At 43.4% G+C, this 23043-nt stretch overlaps 1 long non-coding RNA gene across 1 annotated transcript in view; it reads left to right on the plus strand.

Annotated features, from left to right (window-relative positions):
- The first annotated feature begins 785 nt into the window (after positions 1 to 785).
- The window catches only part of LOC138528495 (uncharacterized), a 463062-nt gene continuing 440804 nt past the window's right edge, over positions 786 to 23043 (plus strand). Inside the window, exons 1-2 of the long non-coding RNA XR_011284158.1 lie at positions 786 to 884; positions 1142 to 1261. This is a non-coding gene — a long non-coding RNA (uncharacterized lncRNA). The remainder of the gene's footprint in view (positions 885 to 1141; positions 1262 to 23043) is intronic.

Raw genomic sequence — 23043 nt, forward strand, 5'->3', positions numbered from 1 at the left:
TTTAGACACAACACCAAAACTTGGCTTCTATCCAAAGAAACGTAAACTGCCTAGCCCTAACTTACTAGCATGCACCAAGACTGTAAATTTGTAAATATGTAATCGGTTTGTACATTTCTGTTGTATTATTCTGTTGTATTCATCGCAAGCGCCTGGATGCCCTAGGGCCAGGCGGCGCTATACAAATAATAAACTAAACTAAACTAAACTAAGCAGGTAGCATAAGAGGGTTTCTTTTAGTTCAGTCTCTGAAGGGTCTGTTTTTGTGTTAGCATATTCCATCATTTTGCACACATAATGACATCATTCCTTTTTCTACCATCTAACTACTTTCGCAGTCATCATGACAACAATTTTTTTAAAAGCCTGTAGTATTTCCTCAGGCATAATTTCACGTGCCAGCTTACATTTCTCCCATATTTTTTAAAACTCACGACGAGTGTTGGATCGTGTATGTACACTTTTTAAGTGGCCTAGCACATAAATTGGTCCGTGAACGGCCTTTTGTTCTATGGCTGCAGGTTCTGCTGTCCATTCGTGGAAAGGTTTCCTTCTTTTTGTTTCTGCTGCCACTCGTACGAGCCCGCATCATTCAGGCATAGGACACTCCCCTCACAAAGGGTGTGTCACCGAAACCTCCTATGGGATTGGCCACGTCCTGTGAGCGAATCCGATGGGGGGGTGTGTTGGTCTCCGATCAAGGTGTCCTCGCCGTCTAGCAACAGGATTCATCCATGGAGCGTTACTTCCGGGTAGGACGTCATCACGCCTTTCCTACTATACCAATTGGAATGCCTGCAAGAAACTTCTGCTGCCATACCGCCAAAGGTATTTGCATCGGCTGCAGCATTTTTCGCGTAGCTGCTACTCTTCCAAGGCTGAAGGTAAGTGCATCTGCTCAGCAGATTCGTTTTTTATATAATTATGAGCACCTCCATTGGAGAGGCATGTATCTTAGCTTACGTACATGCACTCGTGATATTGAATTCATGAGCTCTACAAGTTTCAATGGGAATGGCATAACTTGAGCACTCTGGTAGTTTCTTAACCTGGTTTCTATGTACTCGTGTTATTGCATTTCATTTTTTCACGAGTACGATTATTTCCTACTGAATAGGACCTTTGTTGTCTTTTTCGGCAGGTGTTCATTACCGCCCATGGAACTAACGATTGTTCCCTTTTGGAAAACCTTGAATTTGAAATATAAATAAGTAATTCTGGACATCCATTTTTCCAGCAGAGATTTACAAGGTCTTTTCAAGTAAGCATTTATTTTTTATGTCTAGGAAATGCACCACTTCAATAACTTTAAAAAAAACAAACAAAAAAAACACCCCCGATTACCACTGTTTCATGATTTTTTCATTACCTATTTTCATCAAAAGATAAGACCCTTTCTAGATGAATCTGGCCTTGATCATTTCAGGATTTCTTCCGTTTTTGGAGCTGAAAGTAATTTTCTTACTCAGGTAAATCCATATCTGCCTACATTTTCTCACTTTGTTATGACATCCCTTGGAGGTCAATTATTTATCAGCACCACTTGACCCTTAGGCTTTCTGACTCGAGTGTGTGTCTCTGGTCCTCCACTAGGTACTGCTGCCCATGCTTGACACCGAGGTGACTCTGACGTCTCGAAACCCTGTCTTGAAGAATTCCCCCCACATTAATTTTGGGTAAGGTTCCTCTTCTAGGCAGTACTACTGAGTAGTCTTTACCAAACATTAATTTTTTCTCTATAAATAGCAATTGTTTTGATAACTTGGCAACCTGAGATTTTCATTTGAGAAGTATATAGCAAGTCACATCCTATTTTTATATATACATTCATTTTTTGATTGTCTATGTTTTCTCTGCTTCCCTGCAGGGATTATCACTACTTACTCTGCCCCGAGGAAGGCGTTTCCTTAACATCAGCGGCCTTATACGTGGGCCGCCGAAACATAAATGTGGTCTTTTTCTGTTGGAACTTTTACTTTGTTTCCAACACCATCCTTTTTTGAGACCCTTTCTTTTCAACTTGAATATTGTGAAAAGTTTACGTTGGCAGACCTGTATAAGTGAATTTACATTTTTGTATAAACCAATTGAATGGAATTGCTTTCCCTTTTTATACAATTTTCTTGTTTTCATTTGAATGGTAAACCATTACAAATTTGTAAATGTACACCTTGGTTTATATGTATTTGAAAATTTCATTGATGTGTTGTTTTTTCATATATTTGTTCTCCAAAGAAAATTCATTTTGGTGATTTCATGCATTGTTAAATGCATCTTATTTTTCACTGAAAAGTTTTTATGTCAGTTTCTTATCACAATTTTCTTTTTTCCGTGTCTGTGAAATAAACCTTTTGAAAATGTCTTTTGAGTTTGGTTTTATATTGTATTAGATTTCTCACTGGTTATCTCGGGTTGCTTCAAGGAAGAATAATTAGGATATCCTTTTTGGATACCATGCAAATTAGGACTATAGTCTATTAATTAATTTTCTTTACAGCTTTTGAATTTCTTAGTGTGACTATTTGAGACCCCCTCAATAGCTGTACCACTTTGTTGGGGCAATCCCCTATTATGTAAAGGCACATTGCATAACATAGAGAAGACGCCAATATAACACATAATCAGTAACTTGTTCATTCTCGCCTCGTGAGAAGGTGCAGAGGTGCTGGGTGCTTTCCGAACACTGGATAAGTGCACCCAGTACTGCAACTCCTTTACCCGAACAGCAAATGGTGCAGCAAAGACAACAGAAATTGGCACTTGTAAAAAGTGTTGTTCCTGTCCGGACAAAGTTTCTGACAAAGACCTGGTCTGCGGGGTACAGTGACATGCTGCTAGGTTCAGTGAAGCCTAGGGTGATGCTTCAGCTGTATCTTCTCTTCTTTGAGCAATCTGTCAAGAAAACATCTTTATACTTTGGTTAACTCCCTCAAATACCACTGAAACTCCTCCCTCACTACTCCTGCTGCCCTGTGAGCATCTGATGCTGTGCTGGTAGGTGTAAGAGATGTGCACATTCTTCTTCCCATCACTATCTTCTGCATCGACAAGTGGTGATCTTTGCTTTGCTGCCTTCTCAGGCTAAATAAAACCAGAGGGAGACAGTGCAGCCAGTTCCTTCCTAATGTGGTACATATTTTTAACAATTTACTCTTCAACAGCTCTTTAGTTTTTCTATAAGTCCCTTGGACTGAAGATGATATATAGAGCACAGTTTGTGCCATATCCCCAATAGAGATGCAATCTCTTTAAACAATTTGTTAAAAAAGTGAGTTCCATTATCAGATTTTATGACCTCATATACCCCCCAGTGAGGAAATACCTCACATACCAGGAATGTAGCCACTGATTTTGCATCTGGTTGTGCTCAGGGACTAGCCACAACCCAATGGGAGAATGCACAGACTACAACAATAAGATAACAGTAATTATTACACCTGTTAAGCATGTTTACATAATCAATATGGAGCTCCCGTAAAGGTCCCATTGGATGGGGCAATGTCCCATGCAGTGCCCTGAGAATCTGCTCAGTGCTATAAAGATGACACATTGTACACTTTTCTACAAAATGGTTGATGTATTCATGTAGGTTGGGGACAAACCAGTCCTCCTTGATACAAGCAGCAAAGTGCTGTTTCGGAACATTTGCTGGGTAATGCAGTTGCTCAAAAGCAACCATAAGCAACTCCTGCAGCATTACTACTTTACCTGTTCAGTTTTGTCTCCATATTAAATCAGTCGAGGACTGTGAGCACCCCCTTGTAACCCACAGCTCTTTCTCTTCCTGGGGTGCTGAACCTTGTAAATAATACTGCAGTGAATTAAATTGCTAGCTGCAACTGTTGGTTTTCCACCACAGGCTATACAGCGATTTCTGGGCCCTGCAAATATGCTGCTTCTTTGGTGGCCTTATCTTCTGCATCATTGCCAAGTGAAACAGGGTCTGTGTTTTGAATGTGTGTGGTGCATTTAAACACTGCTACCATTGTTGGGTCGGGATAAGGCACAAGCCAATCTCTCTAACAAGGCTGCATGCTACACGGGGGTGCTGTCTGACCTTCTAAATCCTCTCTTTTTCTATCTGGACAATCCTGAATGTACGGCATGGTAACGTAAACCTCAATCTATTCCCACAATATTTTGTTGTAGAAGGTTTTTCTCAATCTAAACCTTTTTACCTCCTTTGAACGGTGTACGTTCATCCAAACACATCTCTCCATCAATATCAGCATTTTCAAACAGCTGCCCATCTGAGACCTCATTCAGTGGTTGTGCCAGGTTAATACCACAAAACTGTAGGCCACTCATATCCCTTTACGTCAGTTCCTATGAACACTATGTTGTAGTCAGCAATCACCACCCCTTCCAAATCTAGTGTGATGATGGAACCAGGGACATGATCTCGGGGAACTGCTGGACTAAACAAAAATTTGGATGGCACTCTCCATGGTTTGTTTCTAATACCCAGCACCCAACTCAACAACACTTGCACCCCATACATAAACAAATCCGGATGCAAAGGTATCCCTCTGGTTACGCCGTCACTGAGCAACACTTGTGTTATTGCCAGGACCCCTTATATTGAAGACACTACCCATCCTTCTGAAAATTAGATTATCATATTTAACTTGCTTGGCAGGTCCCTACCTAACAAGTTCACTGGTGTTTCGGATGAAAACAATAACGGTGCTAATACCTCTCTAGTACTTTCCTCGATCAGTAAGTCTTCTCTAAATGGAACCAATTTTATTGCCCCAGAAAACCCCTCCATGTACATTATTTTTCCTGATAAGGGAAGGCACCCTTGCTTTATACATGACTAGCTGTTGCCTGCTGCTTCGCTCACGTGGATTTGGGGATTTGGTACAACTGTTTTTAATAGACACATGAGTTTTTAGTTCAAACTGTATGAAATATAATTTACAGGTTGACGTCTTAATGTAGAAAGCAATATTTATTGCAGACATTAGTCAGGGTATATTGGCTACAAAACAAAAATATGTGATCCATTGATGTGCGTCCAGAAATGTTTTGTGTTGTAACTAAAAACAGACAATGAGACAGACAAACAAATTAAAATTACTTATTTGACATCTGTAACCTACAAAAAAAATTAATTTTAGTACTTCTATGTGAACTACATTAGTGGTTCTCCCTTCAGGTACTAGGACTACCAGAGAGTAAGGTGAGCTCACTCTGGAACAGGCCACGTAAAACTGCCCTGGGAATATGAACGGGTTACCACCCACCACACTCGCCCATTGATACTGCATCACTGTGCCATATGGCAAGGCATTTTTATTCCATATCTGTGGTGCTGTCTGTTATGTGTGATATCGGGGACTGGGGGTTGCATCTGCTGTAGTTAAATCTGTTGTGGTATTGGTGCCTGATATTGATACTGGGGCTTTTGCAGGGCACTGGGTGGTGTAATACCATACTCCTGTGGATATGTATTGGGGCCACCAGTCTTCTCGGATGTGCCCGGGTATCATACGCATACGCTTGCCTGCTCGTACACTCTCACGCAAAATGGCCCATCCTCCCACATGGCCAACACAGTGTCATCCTCCAAATATCAGCCCCATCCCTCTGAATCCTCCTTCTCTACCCTCTCCTCCTCTCTGAAGTCTCCCTCTCCCTCATGCATAACTCCCGTGATAATCCTGGTTGTCTAGATAGCGTTGACACCCTTCTGTCCACCCTGGTACCATTCTCATTTCCACCAGTGCCATTCTTGGCTCTACCTGCCCTACAGGTGGGCCCATAATAACCGCTCCTTCTTTACTCAACTTCACTAATTTCTTCTGTACTTGCTTCACTTCAGCCTACTCTGCGTTATCCACCACTTCCTTCTCTTTCTCCTGACGTCACCTGCAATGGTGTACTATAATTGCCTACATCTCTGCCCATCCCTTAGCCTCATTCCGCACTAATTTATACAAATCTTTCTGCATTTCTTTTGGAAGTCCTTTCTTTAACATGTGATAAAATATTGCTATAGTCTTATCCCATGGTTCTCCTGTCTCTGCCTTCTGCATTTTCTGAATCTGGAGCGCATATTGTGCCGGGTCTACGTCTTCTTTCATAGTTCATGCCATAATTGAATGTATGTCTGGTGTGTCGGGATAGGCTGCCCTTAAGGCAGCCCACACTTTTGTCTGATAATCGTTAAAATGTGCTCTATCATGATTGTCATCACCAATTCATATCCCGGGGTAACCTGTTTTTTTCCAAATATCATCTGCTTGATCTGCTAACAATGCAGCGAACAAACTTTTCATATCTTCTATAGCTAGTGTTATGCCTGCAGTCTGTTTTTCAAGTGCATACATCAATTTGCCCGCTTCTGCTGCGAGTGATGGCCGTGCCTTCATCAAATTGTTTCTTTCCATGTGTGGCCAGGAATGTTATGTCACAATGGAAACTGTGTTCCTACCTGCTTAGCCGGTAACTTTCTCCCCCTTAGTTTCCCTTTGCCACTGCCATGCAACCAGGCCATGCTCTGAGTCTTGGACCCCACAAACTCTCTTCTCTCGGTGTCACCCTGGGCGGCATCTCTTTCCCCTACTCCTCATCTGTTTCCCATTCCTCTTCTTCTGCTACTCCTACACCTATATGATAATTGGTTATTTATAACACTCTTAATACTGAAGAGGTTTCTAACCATGGACCAGGGATCCAAACCTATGTTGCTCCGCATCGTCTTGCTTCTAAGACAAGCGAGTTGCCACTAAGGTATACAACTACTACTGACCTAATTGACTCATAATCTAAACTGTCCGCACATTGTAATGCCCTCGATCCCTCTCATTGTTGCAGCCATCCTCCTTTGTCTCAACATGTATGTCCCTAATTGCAGTACTGTCAATCCAGAATAGAATATCTATTGTCCTCCATTCATCTGTCCCTATTGGTGCTATTTTCCCTTCTCCCTGTTCTTGCATTATTCGCGCAAGCTCTGCCTCTGTCTTTCGAAGTTCTGTCTTTAGGTCTCTCTGTTTCCATAACTAATGGGTTGCATGTTGCATTTGCTGCTGTGAGCTGTCAAACATTTGTATAATTGGCGGGGGCTCTCTGTTGCGTGCTGCATGGGCACATACTCTGGATTGGTATAACCTTCAGCTGTGGCTGGTTGCATGGGGAACACCCTTATGGGGGTGGCAGGGCTATGGGGGTTGTAAGTGGACCACAGGATGCTGGAGTTTCACAATGTATGGGGTGACACAGGGTATTGGTAACAACTTTTCTCCCCTCTGCAACATCTTCCAAATCCTCAAACATTCTCAAAAGCTCAAGAATACCCTTCCTATTCTTCAACTTCTTCCCCTTATATTTCACTGCTAAATAGGTATATATATGGCCCAGAACCTCTTCATTATTTGTCCCTTTTCGGTCCAATGTTTATACATCCCTCCTGTTGTGTCCACAAACCACTCACGGTGGTACTTCATAATTTTCTCCCTGTACAGCTGGAGTGCAGTTCACATGCATTCAAGCGTGGTGAGGGAATTCATAATTACGTCTTATTCTAACTCGTAATAATCTGTTGTTTCCTGAACACCAATCCGTAAAATATACACATCGGATCCACAAACATATTCTGACAGTTATCCAGGTAACCTTCTCTACTATAGTAGAACCACCATCGATCATGTGCTAATTGAAAAGCATGAAAACCATTTTACTTCTCCTAGTTTGTCTAAAGAGTGATGCCAAAAAACGCTATGAAACACCACATTTACTCTACATACAATCCTCATTACAACTCAGGCGGTAAGGGTTTTACGGCGGCGTAAACAGCTCCGACCCTTACCGCCTGAGTACGAGGTCCCTTAGCGCCATGGAGGTTTTAACACCTGCTTTTAGCAGGTGTTAAAATCCATGGCGCTAAGGGACCATGGAGTTAATTACGCCACCGTAATTTACGGTGGCGTAATTAATTCCTTCCCCACTCCCATTATGCCCTATGGGGCAAAATGGGAATGGGGAAGGGTAAATGGGTAAATGGGGATTTACCGCCCCGCCAAGGTTGGAATGGGGCGGTAAATCCGCCAACGACCATGGCGTAAATGTAGTTTACGCCATGGTGGTAAAGTCACGGCCCAGGCGGTAACTTATCGCCTGGGTCGTAATGAGGCCCATGTCATTTACATCCTTCTGTAAAGCAAACATAGCTCATGTTTCAACTAAAATGAATCTCAATAAGGGTCTAAACAACGGTCAGGTGATACCCCACAGGTACCCATTGGATAAAGCAGGGGCAACTCCTACTAAAGAAACAAAATCTAAAACCATAAGTAACAGAAAGAAAAAACAGAAAAGAAAAGAAACAAAATGAGGTACCATAGTGTGAAGTGGGTACCAAAAACTTTCACTGTATCCATCTTCTGGGTAAATGAACAGAACTCAAGTATAGCAGTTTACAGTGGTTCATAGGCATAAGGTTAAGCAATTACCAACATGTCCTGATTGCTAATTGCATTGTGAAACCAGTCTATGATTAGCCATTATATTGTCAAATATCAATAATTACATTGAAAAGTAGATCAATAGCAGATACAGTAAGACCATTTTATATATTGCATAGTCTATTTACATTCATAAGTAGTATTGCAAATCTAATTCTTCGTTCATGCCATTTGGTATCAGGGACTCCAGTCTGTCAATACAGAAGGCATCTCTTTGCGCTCCTCTCCACGAAATGTCACCTCTGAATTCCTTTGTAGCCGTTACTTCCAGGATTTGAAACCTAATCTGTGCAATTGTATTTCAACATTCATTAAAATGTTGTGCTATGCTACTGATGAATGCCTATTGTTGGTTCATATACAAGATTTGTGCTCGTTCCATCTGACTTTAACCCGTCTTTTGGTTTCTCCCACACAGTACATGCCACGAGGGCACCTGATTCAATAAATCACATTCTCATTAGAAAAAGTAGCAAAATGTCTCAACTGTATATGTTCACCCGTATGGGGATGGAAAAGATACAGACACTTCATCACGTTATTACAGTTGCCACAACTTAGAAAAGGATAGGTGCCCTTTATGTGTGTCATATTAATGTTTCAATACCTTTTCTCTTGTGCTGACTAGCATGTATATAAGATTCTGACTCCTTTGAAAGGAAAATACTAGTGGTTCAGGAAATAGATCCTTAGTTCTTGCATCATTTATGAGTGTGTCCAAATGTTTTTTAATGATCTGTTCAATATTGTTGCTTTGCATGCTAAATTTGGATGCAAATACTAGCGGTGGAGTAGCCCTCTTAGGTTTCTTTTGTAGTAGTTCTGTTCCTGTGTGGTTCCTTTTTTTCTCGACTGCTTTCTCTAAACTGCTCCTTCGGTAACCTCTGTCTTAAAATGTTCTCATCATTTTATCAGACCGAAAAAAAAAATCTTGAGTTTCAAAAGATCCTCGCCGGATGTGGTCATAGTAATATTTTGGTTCGCTCCTGTTGTGTTGAAGATTGGGGGGCCACAATGATCTGATTGGTTTGTTCCTCAGTGAAACTTAGCGTGACCTGAACTTCATGGTCATTTCTTGCGTGAGTACTTAAGAGCCAACATCATACCACTAGGACTCATTGTCAGAAATTAACCAGTTCTATTCCTGGATGATAAGGAATATATGACAAGCTATAGCCAGATGTAAACAAAATGCGGTAGAGACCTAATGGTCCTTACAATCGCCACTGCCCAAGGGATACACACTAATGTACAAGATCAGTTTAGATTGGAGGAAGAACAATTCCTTGATAATACGGCATTAACTAATGCCAGGGAAAAACGGGTGGAGATAAACTCACAGCTGGACTCTTTCACAACAGGAACCATCAAGAAAAAGACGAAGAAACTTGCCAGGGATATCAAAGTTTTCAAAATGGAAGTCTACACCCCTAACTGACACCGGAGTACAAGGACAATAAAGGAAAAGAAAGGACCCAGGAATCACAGAGTAAATTAAAAAAGAGGAAGCGATGGATAACTTTTTCAGCTACATCGAGCACGGACGCGACACCGGAAGACCAATTTAACTACAACCATCCATATGGACTAGGAAGATACCAACGGAGGCCTTTTCTAGGGACCCCAGAAGCCACCCCTGGATCCAAACCAAGAAGACCAATATGGATACCCAGTATGGAGACCTTACAGACCCCGTAGACGGAACCCCCTATTCAACCTCCCTGGGAAAGTTTTCTCGGCAGAAGAGCTATCTGTCTTGGCGAGAGGGCTCTCCTTTCTAACAACCAACCCAGCTAACTGGTTCACCTTGGAGACTGAAATTAAACAGTTTTTTCAGAAAACTCAGACTTAAGTCCTTCTTTGAGGACAATGGGCCTCATTCCGAGTACGGCGCTAACCAATGGCGCTATTAACGCCTTGGTTGACGCTGTACCCGGACCGGCAGCGCCTTGGTGGATGGCGGAATTACCGCCCCATTCCAAGGTTGGCGGGGCGGTAATTCCCCAATCCCCATTTACCCTTCCCCATTCCCATTCTTGCCCCATAGGGCATAATGGGAGTGGGGAAGGCGTTAATTACGCCACCGTAAATTACGGTGGTGTAATTAACATCAAGGTCCCTTAGCGCCATGGATTTTAACACCTGCTAAAAGCAGGTGTTAAAACCTCCATGGCGCAAAGGGAACTCGGAGTATGGCGGTAAGGGATTACCGCCACCGCTCTCGTTAGCGGTGGCCGCTATCCCTTACCGCCATACTCGGAATGAGGCCCAATGACAATAGAGCGATGGAACATGACACAGGATTTAGGATGAAGTCCACTTTTAACCCGAGTGACCAAAAACAACCTCTATGTTACCTAGGAAGTACTAGTCTAGGAGTATATATATAGAAAAATCAACACACATGATGACTAAAGCTGAAACGAGTGACACATGGACCAAACTATAGCGTTTAGGTTATACATATACACACTTGTATGCACATTTATGTTGTTTATGCGAGTGTGAGCAAACAAATTCATTGTATTCATTTATTGTTTGCTTGTTAGGCGCTTATGCAATAAGAATATACTGTTTCAAAGCACCCAGAGGGCGGGAGGAAAATGAATTACAACACAATATTAAGAGCAGAGGGGGAGGACGGAGAGGAACAAACCTAATATGCCCTGTGAGTAGTCAGAACGTGCAAGTGCAGAAAGGAAGAGGGAAGAGGGGTAAGTGCTGGGGAGTCAGAGCTTGTGGGTGAGCCATGGACAAAGCACTAGGAATGATGAGTGCTCACAGCCTGGGCCGCGGGAGGTGTAAGTGCGAGTCTCCATTGCGGAGGATGTGCAAATGAAAGTGCTGTGGATAGACAGGGGCTGGGAAGAATTGCAGCGGGAGGTCAATGCCCTGAAGATGCATAAGGTCCAAGGACGCCGATGCAGCAACTATGGTATTAGCAGAGAAGGAGGGAAGGAGGAGGAAATGAGGAAAGTCTTGAGGAGCTTCCCGAATTTGAGAAGATCTTGCTCAAGGTGCAGGCAGAGGGCAAGGCTATTCCAAAGGAGGGAGCCTGCAGAGGAAAGTTTTCAACCCCCTGCCCTCTGTTTAGCAAAACTCTTTACACACAAAGACTTGGTTCCAGAGGAGCAAAGTGGTCTAGGGGGAGAGTATTAGTGAGATAAAGTTGAAGATAGTGTGGTCCCTTGGCACAGACAGCCTCGTGGATGATGCAGAGGGATTTGAATTTAATCCATGCAGCAACCGGGAGCCATTCAAGACCTTTTAGTGCAGGAGATATGCAGTCCCTGGGCTTAAGGCCAGGGATAAGTCTTGCTGCCCTATTCTGGATAAGCTGAAGGGGTCGCATAGTGGAAGAAGGCAGATTCAGGAGGAGGCTGTTACAGTAGTCAAGTGAAGACAGCATCAGGGCTTGAGTCACATTGAGCCTCTGAGAGAAAGTGAGAAAAGGTAGGATTCCTTTGAGAAGGAAGAGCTGATCGTTGGACTTCTTGGAAATATCCTGATTATGTGGGAGGAAGGATAAAGAGGAGTCACAGATTACTCCAAGGTTTCTGGATTCAGTTGAATGTGCAGGAGGAGAGCCCAAGGAGGAAGGCCAGAGTGAGGGGAAGAAGGAGGGAGCAGGCGTCCCAATGGGAAGGATCTTGGTTTTGCAGGCATTGAGGCAGAGATCAATGGAGGTGCACCAGGACTGGATGGCAGATAGGCAGTCAGGGATGATGGAGGGTGCAAGAGGGTCAGCAGGGAGTCTGAAGAAAAGCTGTGTGTCATCTGCATAACACTGGAAGTTGGAGGAGAAGGTGGCCTCACATACCAAGTTCTAAAGGGAAACCCAAAGAGGTGGGCCAAACTTTTGAATATACTGTTACAGGGGATAATAAAGTATAAAAACATTCTGGTGTCCTGGAAATCGGGTATCATCATTACAATATTTAAAAATGGGGACCAGAAGGACCCCCTAAACTATAGACCCATTACTCTCCCTGACGTGGAAAGCAAGTTGTTTGCTAGTCTTCTGTTGAGAGATTTGGAACGCTGGGCTGATCTAAATAACCTCCTCCCGAAACAACAGACCAGTTTCCGGAAAAGGGCACTCGCCGTCCCTCAACGGTATAATGCTCTCCACCCTCTGTAACACCAAAGAGGGGGGGGGAACACCTCAACTATATGGCGCATTCATTGATTTATCAAGCGCCTTCGCCTTGGTAAATCGAGAAAGATTGTGGTCTAAGCTTAAAAGCAGGGATGCCCTGATTTTGCTTATAAACATCTTAGCCTCCCTGCACTAAGGAAATACTGTGCAAGTAAAACTGTACTTAGAAGGGTCCTCTCAAAACATATACCTGTGAAAAGGGGGGTCAGGCAGGAGTGTATGGTTCCTCCCTTTCTGTTCAATTTCTATCTTGCAGATTTTGGCCAGGAGGTCGAGACCGCAGCTTTGGGCAGTGTCAAGATTGGCACAGACGCAATTAAGTTGCTCATGTATGCGGATGACATTGTTCTCCTGGACAAAACACCAGTAGGTCTCCAGAGATTGCTGAATGCTTTAGATCAATATATGAAGGACAACAATCTCCAGGTAAACCCTGAAAAATCGAAAGTGGTGATCTTTGGAGAAAAAGGTGGAAGAGGAGGCAGGTTTTGCAGGACGGTGGGGGGCCAGTGCATTCCTGTGGTGGAGGAGGTTATTTATTTGGGCTACACCTTACATGCCATACCGATACTTAGCCTTACATGGGAGAGTAATACAAAAATGGACCCAACTGACGTCACAATTACAGAAAATGATTAGACAGTATTGTAAGTTCTCCCTCCTGCCAGCAATTCGCCTTTACACAGCCAAGATCATTCCAGTCCTCCTGTATAGCCTCGAGGCAAAACCATTAGCCTGGTCCATTGACTGGCAGAAAATAGAGGGCAGGATTTGGAAAAAAGCTTTATGCCTGCCAAATAGTCTGCCGATAGCCAGTTTAAAATTTGAGTTGGGTCTCTCCTCACTTAGGTCGCAGGTCGACTGGAAACATCTTTCACTTTTCAGCCTGATATCTAACCTTAGGTGAAATACCCTATATGAAGATCTACGAGTCCATTTGAAGTCTGTTTCTCCTGGGGTATTGTGTGATCTAAAAAGAGCCTCCCAAGAGATTCTGATTAGATGCAATAGCGATACGGATACGCTAATTGCACACCCCATGAAGACAAAGAGGGCGCTATTAACAACTGATTGGGTAAAGACAATTGATCAAACACGTTCTTCCACAGTGGCGCCTTCCTTCTCTCCAACAGATAATTCCCAGACACAAATGGGAGGAACAACTTTCTTAGAGTGCGACTGGGCCTGACTAATACAAGACCTGTCCTTGCTCATTTGAGTTGGGGAGCAAGAAGTAGATCTTAACGCCCAGAGTGTCAGGACCCAAAAGACCAGACAATTGAGCACTTACTAAGATTTTGCCATGGAACATGGGACATCCGAAAGAAATACTTGGGGCACTTTGTTGTCTCAAGTGATTGGTTGTCATCCGAGGACTTTTGGGTGAGATTGACATCAGGGTATGAAACTGCGTTGATGATAAATGTGGTTAGAGTGTTGCAACAGTCAGGCTTTATTTCCAAAATATATGGTAAATCTTTATTTTCCTCTTCGTATAGTGAAAGCTGAAGATTTGTAATTTGGTGAGCATTACTTCTTTTGAGTTTGATGATTATGTAAAAGAAAAACATAATTTGTTTTAAACATGAAATGTATGTCTTGAACATTTTTGTATTTGTGAAAAACCAATATTTGGTTACACCACAATAATAAAAAATAAAAAAAGAAGGTGGAGATGAGGCATGCAGAGAGAGTAAGGTAGATGTAAGGTAGAGTAAGAGCTGGGGGGGTATAGAACCCTGGGGGATTCCACAGGAGGATATGGAACTAAGAGAGGAGAAGGGGCCCAGGATGACATGAGAAGAACAGTTAATGAGGAAAGAGGACAGCCAATCCAATGCCTGTTCCAAGATACCAAGTGTATCGTGGAGCCTTTGTATGAGGATGGAATGGTTATCGGTGTCAAATGCAGAGGAGCGACCAAGAAGGATAAGGACAGGTGGGGAGTTGGAATCCAGAGATGCGAGCAGTTCTTCATGGGTATTCAGAAGAGCAGTTTTCGTGCCTCTAGATGCTCGGAATCTAGATTGATTGTCATGGAGGCCACCAACAAGTTCATTGTGAGAGTTAAATTGGGGCAAGGCCAGCTTCTCAATTAGCTTCCCCAGGAAGGGGGTGATGGAGATAGGGCGATCGTTGGCAGGGGAGGTAGGCTCAGAGGAAGGTTTTTTCAGCAGTGGGCACACAAGTGAGTGCTTAAGGTGGGAGGGGAAAGATCCAGTGAAAAAAGAGTGATTACAGAAATCAGCAGGAGCAGGGGAAAGAGAGCCAATGTTATCCTTCGTGGTCCTGGATGAGCAAGGGGAGACCTGTTTAGAAGAAACCTTCATGGACTGGACACCTTTGGTAGCTTCCTCAGGTGTGACTGGCGACCATTACTTCTTTTGAGTTTGATGATTATGTAAAAGAAAAACATAATTTGTTTTAAACATGAAATGTATGTCTTGAACATTTTTGTATTTGTGAAAAACTAATATTTGGTTACACCACAATAATAAAAAATAAAAAAAAGAAGGTGGAGATGAGGCATGCAAGGAGAGTAAGGTAGATGTTAAAGAGCTGGGGGGGTATAGAACCCTGGGGGTTACCCCAGGAGGCGATGGAACTAGGAGAAGAGAAGGGACCCAGGATGACTTGGAATGGACAGTTAATGAGGAAAGAGGACAGCCAATCCAATGCCTGTTCCAAGATACCAAGTGTATCGAGGATCCTTTGTATGAGGATGGAATGGTTAACTGTGTCAAATGTAGAGGGGAGACCAAGAAAGGTAAGGACAGTGCGGAGTTGGAGTTCAGAGATGCGAGCAGTTCTTCATGGGTATTAAGAAGAGCTGTTTTCGTGCCTCTGGATGCTTGGAATCTAGATTGATTGTCATGGAGGCCACCAACAAGTTCATTGTGAGAGTTAAATTGGGGCAAGGCCAGCTTCTCAATTAGCTTCCTCAGGAAGGGGGTGATGGAGATAGGGCGATAGTTGGCAGGGGATGTAGGGTCAGAGGAAGGTTTTTTCAGCAGTGGGCCACAAGGGAGTGCTTAAGGTGGGAGGGGAAAGATCCAGTGAAAAAAGAGTGATTACAGAAATCAGCGGGAGCAGGGGAAAGAGAGCCAATGTTATCCTTCATGGTCCTGGATGAGCAAGGGGAGAGCTGTTTAGAAGAAACCTTCATGGAGTGGACACCTCTGGTAGCTTCCTCAGGTGTGACTGGCGAGCATTACTTCTTTTGAGTTTGATGATTATGTAAAAGCAAAACATAATTTGTTTTAAACATGAAATGTAAGTCTTGAACATTTTTGTATTTGTGAAAAAACAATATTTGGTTACACCACAATAATAAAAAATAATAAAAGAAGGTGGAGATGAGGCAAGCAAGGAGAGTAAGGTAGATGTTAAAGAGCCGGGGGGGGTATAGAACCCTGGGGGATACCCCAGGAGGAGATGGAACTAGGAGAGGAGAAGGGGCCCAGTATGACTTGGGAAGAACAGTTAATGAGGAAAGAGGACAGCCAATCCAATGCCTGTTCCAAGATACCAAGTGTATCGAGGAGCGTTTACATGAGGATGGAATGGTTATAGGTGTCAAATGCAGCTGGCTAGTTCCCTGCAGATTTTGAAAAGTTCAGACGAGTTATTGCATGCACCAGAGTGCCGTGACTGAATGTGGGCTCTTTTCTTTGCACGGATGGTGAGTCTGTATTGCCTTTGGAGAAAGCAGAAGGACAGTTTGTCAGAGGATGAGCCTGAGGTTAGCCACTTCCATTCTGCTGCCCTGCACATTCATTTCAGGGCTGCAAGTTTGGTGTCGTGCAAAGTGTTATGCTTTGAAGCAGGTTTCAGGCAGATCCTCATGAATGGGGCAAGAATGTCAGGAGTGTTGGTGATGGAAAGTTAGAGGTTGCTGATGGCAGAGTCTGAGGTACAGTCAGAGGTGGGGAGGTGAGGGGTGTGAAGGTGGAGGCAAAGGCAGCCACCGTCACTTCTTTCATCGGGCGAGTGTTAGTGAATGAGGTTGGAGATACTTTGGGGTGGTGGTCAGGGGACCATTGGGGCCCATCAGATGGGAGTAGAGGAGAGAGTGGACTGACCAGGAGAGAGGGGTGACTAAGGGGAAGGGAGAGAGAGGTCAGAGTGTATGAGTGAGTGCATCCAGAGTATGTCCAGCTGTGTGGGTTAGCCCAGAAGGGAGAATGGAGAGGTAAACCGAGGAGCAGAGGTAAGTGAATAGAGTGGGTGCAGAGCCAGGGGAGTCCAGTTGAATTTTGTAATCACCCAGGAGGAGAAGGTTAGAGGTGGAAGAAAGTAAAGAAGATCTAAATCAGCCCATTCAGAGAGGAATAGGGAGGTGGCACCTGGAGGCCAGTAGATGGTAGCAATAGTCAAGGTGGAGGTGGGAGAGGTCGGAGAGGTGACCAACTTGCAAACCAAGCTTTCAAAAGAGGAATAGGTTTGGGTACGTAGGATGGAAGCAGGAACCCACTCTGGGAAGATTAAGGCAACCCCCTGCCAGTGTGGTGAGGTCGAGGCTTGGAGATGATCTGGAAGCCGTCTGCGAGGAGGGAGTAAAAGGCAGTGACTGAGCTTGGTAATAGAGACAATGTCAAGGTCAATGTCTTCAATAAGGAGACAGATGTCAGAGGTGTGTTTGTTGGCAGAGCGGGCATTGAGAGTCGCCAGGTGGAGGTGGTCAGTGCTTTTGAAGGTTTACTGAGGTGGGGTATAGGAGCATGGTACACCATTCAGAGGAGGGTGAGAGAAAGAGAGAAGAACGGGGAGATGCAAGCGAAGGAAGGAAGTTGATGAGAGAAGGCAAGCTGTGGTCAAAGAGAAGAAGGTTGGGTTGTGGACCCTGAACCAGAATGGTGCCAGTGTGATATACATTAATAAAACAACGATAGGATGCAAATTCGGCTAAGAGGACTTCCCACTTGGTGTCACCATTAATAGAGGAGTGTCAGGACAGAGAGAGAGTGGAGATGAGATGGGGTTTCCAGAGATCAGGAGAGGAGACAAACAAAAGGATATCAGTGAAAACCTCTCTAGAGGAAGCACTGACATATGTGCCTACAATGGGAAGTACAGGGTTTGCACTAAGGATGTCTTTTGTTTACTGCCAGTCTTGGAGAGAGAAGGGGAAAGATGATAATGTAGCAGTTAGAGAATATAGGAAAGGTGGGGATAGCCATAGGAGGCTAGAGGTTTTAGTCAAGCAATGATGGGGGAGTGGCAGCACTGCACAGTTCTGGCTATACTCACTAGAAGGCCTAGTAGATTGAGTCAGAGAGAGTAAGTGAAGCCCAGCAGGCAAAGAATTACATTGGAAGAGTGACACAGAGATATAAAAAGCTATACACACATGAAATTGATTAACGCAAGTTTAAAACAAGTTTGTTTTCTTTATGTCTGTATGTCTCAGTAGGTTGAAACACTGTTGTATGTATTGTATATGTGTGGATGATACCTGTACTTTTTAATGTTTTTACCTGTTAAACTAAGATCTATATGATGGGTCATAGGAGCGAACAAACTTTTCACTGCATTCATGAATATACCATTCTGTCACTATGTATAGAAGCCTGCTGAAATAAGTGATATGTTTTTCTACTTTTGAAAATAATGAAATAACAAATAAAAGAGAGACAGTGCAAGTGATGGGCAAAAAAAATCCCCCCACTATCTAATTTTATGAAAGATAAAGTGGCTATTCTTGTGTTGATGCAAGGAATTTATAAACATTTATTATGAACCCTTTTTTGAAAATTGATGCAGAACCGATGCATAGAGAATTGAACGGTGTGGACACCCCTTTTTTCTTACAATATGCAGCCTTTTTCTGCCCATCTTCTCCCTCTTTATGAGGTCTGGGTGACACACGTTGCTGTCATGAACCACCAAATTCGACCCTTTTGGACTTCGTGGTCCATGATGCATCGTGGCATAAGATCAGTGCTTCCTCCATAATGGCCGATGGGCCAGAAACGCTGCACTCTAGCCTTAACGTGCGACACCCAGGCTTCTACAAAACAGACACGCCCCCGCGGCTCTGCGCGTCTCACCGCTTCTGCTGGGAGTTGCTAGACGTGTGCTTGAGTCCGTTATCCACAATATCTACAGTTCTACCCTTCTTCCTGGAACCCCCTTCATTCCCATATGTCCTTTCCTTCTTCCGAATTCAGTCTTACCTTCGGTGCTGTGTACAATTCCTCCGAGCGTTTAGCTTGTGCACCTCCTTCCTGGATCCTTGACACCTTATTGGATACTGAACACTGCCCGGCTGCCGGTGAAGGTGCCCCTGAGGTTGTATTCCCAAAATCTAAGGTTTATTACGAAGCAAATTGGTTCAGTTGGCCAACTGGTCTCGCACCCCGCGACGTGTGTCTACCAGACCTCGGGGGATGCAAGCACGCAAAAGACCATACAACAGTTACATATATACAAAACAAGCATCTTGTAATCAGTAGTGACACATTCTATCTCGCCCCTAATACATTACCTTTGAACCAGGAATGATGATTGACAAAAGTGACAAGTATGACACCTTCCAACATCTATTTAGCAACAGTTTGCAATTTTGCAAGCCCGCAGACACAAGTCTTTTGTTTAGGAACACAGCGCTTCGGTTTCTACAAGCAAGCTGTGCGTAGGGAGAGACACATTCCAGGCCTTGCTATCTCTTTGTTTCTATTTGTGTACCGGGGGTCAACTTGCTCTCCAAGGCTCTACCGGGCTTAGGAGAAGGGGGGCCGCAAAGAAGATCAAAGGAGAGCATAATTCAAGTCATTTTAATGTTCATTCTAGCATTTCTTCTGTGCTAACCCAGACTTGCTGGCACCTGTTGTTCTGATTAAAATGCTGCACTGTTCATCCTACAAGGATATATGCGGGAGGGACCGGGCATCTCTGTCTGACCTACTGGGTTATGTTTCAACATGCCATTCGCGGCCTTGCATTGCACACCAGTGAAGCAGAATAATATTTCAGCAAGGCAGTTTTACATGAGGCAAAAAGGCATCGTTAGAGAAAACAGTGAAAAGACAAAATGGCGATTATAGTCACCTTAAAATGGCTGCACCTTTGTCAAGCTTTAGCTACATCTTTCTAATACTAAACACATGAGGCGGTTGGTCTTCGGCCAACAAATTATATTACCTTGCGATTGAGGGGGTGTCTATTCTTTCTGGACTGACAAAACCCTCCTTTTGGCTGTATGCCAAATGCCTCATCCATTCATTGCATCTTTCTCTGACGAGGTATCAGAGTCAGATTCTCGCACACTACTGATCTCCTCTTCATTGTCATCAATATCAATTGACATGAATTCTTTGACTGTTTTTAATTCTTCATTACCGTGAATGTTTGTTCTAGTAGTGTTTTTTCTTTCTACCATTTGTACACATCCTTCACTTATCTCCATGCATACTATAGGTAGATAATGTATGCAACAACAACATGTCATGAATATTCCTAGTATCGCTACTAGGATTGCAAATAGTTTCCATCCCCAGGATCGTAACACTTCCCAGAACCAGGAACTTATGTTTAACTCCCAACCTCCTTCAGGGAGATGAAGATCAGAGCTCAAAACATGCAATTTTCTTATTGCTCTGAAAATCGTGGGGGAGGAGTCACTTACAAATACGCAACACACCAATCCCACAATTTTGCAAACATCGCCACGATCAAACAGAATTGTATCTAGCGCCATTCTATTTTGAAGTGACATTAATCTAATTCCTTTTTCCTCAAGGGTCATATTATATAATATGTTGGTTGTTCCATTTATTGTTTCCTCTAATATTCTGGACAGTCATCTTATATTATAAGAGTTTATTGCTTGGCCCCAAAATGGTACGAATGATTTTGCTACGTCCTCTGCAATCAAACCTCCTTAATCATTTCGTCGAGGTCGTGACCTGGCCAACTTGGCTATGTCTGCCGTCCTTGAAAGGTACACCCAGGGAATAGAAAGCCTAAATAACAAGTACCTCCCCAGTTTCTAGGTAACCAGGGATATGCTTTTTCTCCACATATAAAGTACACAGGATCTCCCACATAAATTGGCTCTACTTCTTTATCAAGGAATGCTATGTTCATGCATCTAGTGAATGTCCCCACCTGGAAAGAGCCCTTCTTTCTCAAACAAAAGGGGATAGAACGTGGATTATAATTTACTGTATAGGAAGGGGGCTCTGTATCCTTATTTCCTTCTGGGATCATATGAAATGTGATCACGGATGATTTATAGGGCACAGACAATCTATCTTGTGGCATTATCGCTGGTGTAATCAATCATGCTCTATGGAATATGAAGCAACCTACTGGTTTCATAATCACTTCCTCAAATTCATTCATATTTGTCTTGTCCAACTGACCAGTTTCACTTTCATTCCATTTCCCATAATACAATGCGCTCAAAGAGGCGTAACATGCAGAGCTCAATGGCAGGGGCTGCACATACCAACCAATCCCCTTACCCCCATGCTGTGGCAAGTGGGCACAAACCCAGCAATTACTTTTTCTCAATATTGAGTGTGTCATTTTCATTATTAGCAGTAATGTGTTATTCCCTTACCCTTCCCTATGTCTCTCTTCCTTTGGGGATAAGGTATAGGAAATCACATTAACTGGGCTTTCCGTTGTGGAAATGTTTATAACAGGCAAGAGTACCTCTAGAAGGTGCATTTCTTCCAAGTACCATAATACTGATACTGTCAATATTGGGGCCAGTATAACCATTATACACATTATTATTGTCAAGCTCAGCATACAATTCGTCTGACCATTCCCTTTTTGTAACCTTCTATGTGCTACGTTTAACTAATTATCAGCAATGGTGCAGGAGGAGGTAAAAACTGGTTCCGACATCCTTCTCTCTTTGTCCTTCTTCTACTGCAATGTTCGTTGTGAATGTCTCTCGTTGTTGCACTTGTTGGAATGTCAGTAAGTTCGATAGCTGTCTACAGTTTTTCTATGCCAGTTCTTATCAGCCTGGATTGCTTATACGTTGAGCAAGATCTCCGTGTGTCTGCACATCACTCTGCAGTTCCAGAGCAGTTGCCTTTGTACCATGTGCACCCCGCTTGTTCGCTCGGGTTCAGGACACATAACAAAACAGTACTCTCTTTACAAATTTCTTCTGTATCAGCAGCGATCAACAAGTTATCTATATATTGCAACACTACACAACCTGTCGGTAACTCTAGCACATCTAGTTGTTCTTTCAATGCTCTACTGTAAATACTTGGACTTTCTGTGTAGCATTGCGGGATGTGTGTGAATGTGAATGATCGTCCTCCTAATGTGAAGGCGAACAGATATGTGCTTTACTTGTATACTGGAATAGAGTAGAGAGAAAAGAACTTCGACATTGTTTGTACTACCGTGGTCTTAACCAATGTACCCTCAAAGACCGCTATCCACTACCCCTCATTTCTGACATCCTGGAGGCAGTTTGTGGTGCTGTCATCTTCACTAAACTCGACCTCAGGGGTGCTTACCACCTCTTTTGAATAAAGGAAGGTGATGAATGTAAGACAGCCTTCAGAACTCCCTTTGGTCACTTCGAATATCTGGTTATGCCCTTCGCTCTCACCAACGCCCCTGATGTCTTTCAACGATTCATGGATAGAGTTTTTTCTGACATGCTGTTCCTTTTTGTCACTGTGTACCTGGACGATATCCTGATTTACTCCAAGGACCCCAGATCCATCAAGAACATGTAAAATCAGTATTACAGCGCTTACGTGAAAACAAACTCTTGGCCAAACCAGAAAAATGTCTCTTTCATGCCCAAACTGTTTGTTATCTCAGATGTGTGCTCAGTTCCAAAGGAATTGGAATGGATCCGGCCAAGGTCGACTCCATACTCTCCTTGCTGGTGCCCACCACTCTAAAACAGATTCAATCCTTCTTGGGACTGGCAAACTTCTACAGAAAATTCATTCCCACATTATCTGACATAGTGCATCCCATAGTGACACTCCTAAAGGATACGCCATTCAAATGGTCCACAGCTCAGGAAAAGGCTTTTCAGCAATTGAAACAAAAATGTACTCAAGGTCCTATCAGAATGGTTCTACCATCTATCCTTCCGCATCCTACCCCAGTCCCAGCGGTTGATTCCTGGATAGAAACACTGGTAAACGTACATCGAGAGGCTAAGGAAAACCAGGAAAAGGCCAGGGTGGATGTCAAACGCTATGCTGATACCAAGCAGAGACTTAGCCCTTCTTATGTACTCGGAGATAAGGTTTGGCTATCCTCAAAACTTCTGCCTCGACATCTGTGGCCAAATAAACTGGCTCCCAAGTATTATGGACCTTTCTCTATTAAGGAAATCATTAACCCAGTGGCCTTCCGACTCCAACTTTCTGAAACTTGTAAGTTCATTAAGAATTCATACGGTCTTCCACACTTCCT

This window comes from Ambystoma mexicanum, chromosome 7q (genome assembly GCF_040938575.1).
Source record: "Ambystoma mexicanum isolate Mex_15411 chromosome 7q, UKY_AmexF1_1, whole genome shotgun sequence".
Classification (NCBI taxonomy): domain Eukaryota; kingdom Metazoa; phylum Chordata; class Amphibia; order Caudata; family Ambystomatidae; genus Ambystoma; species Ambystoma mexicanum.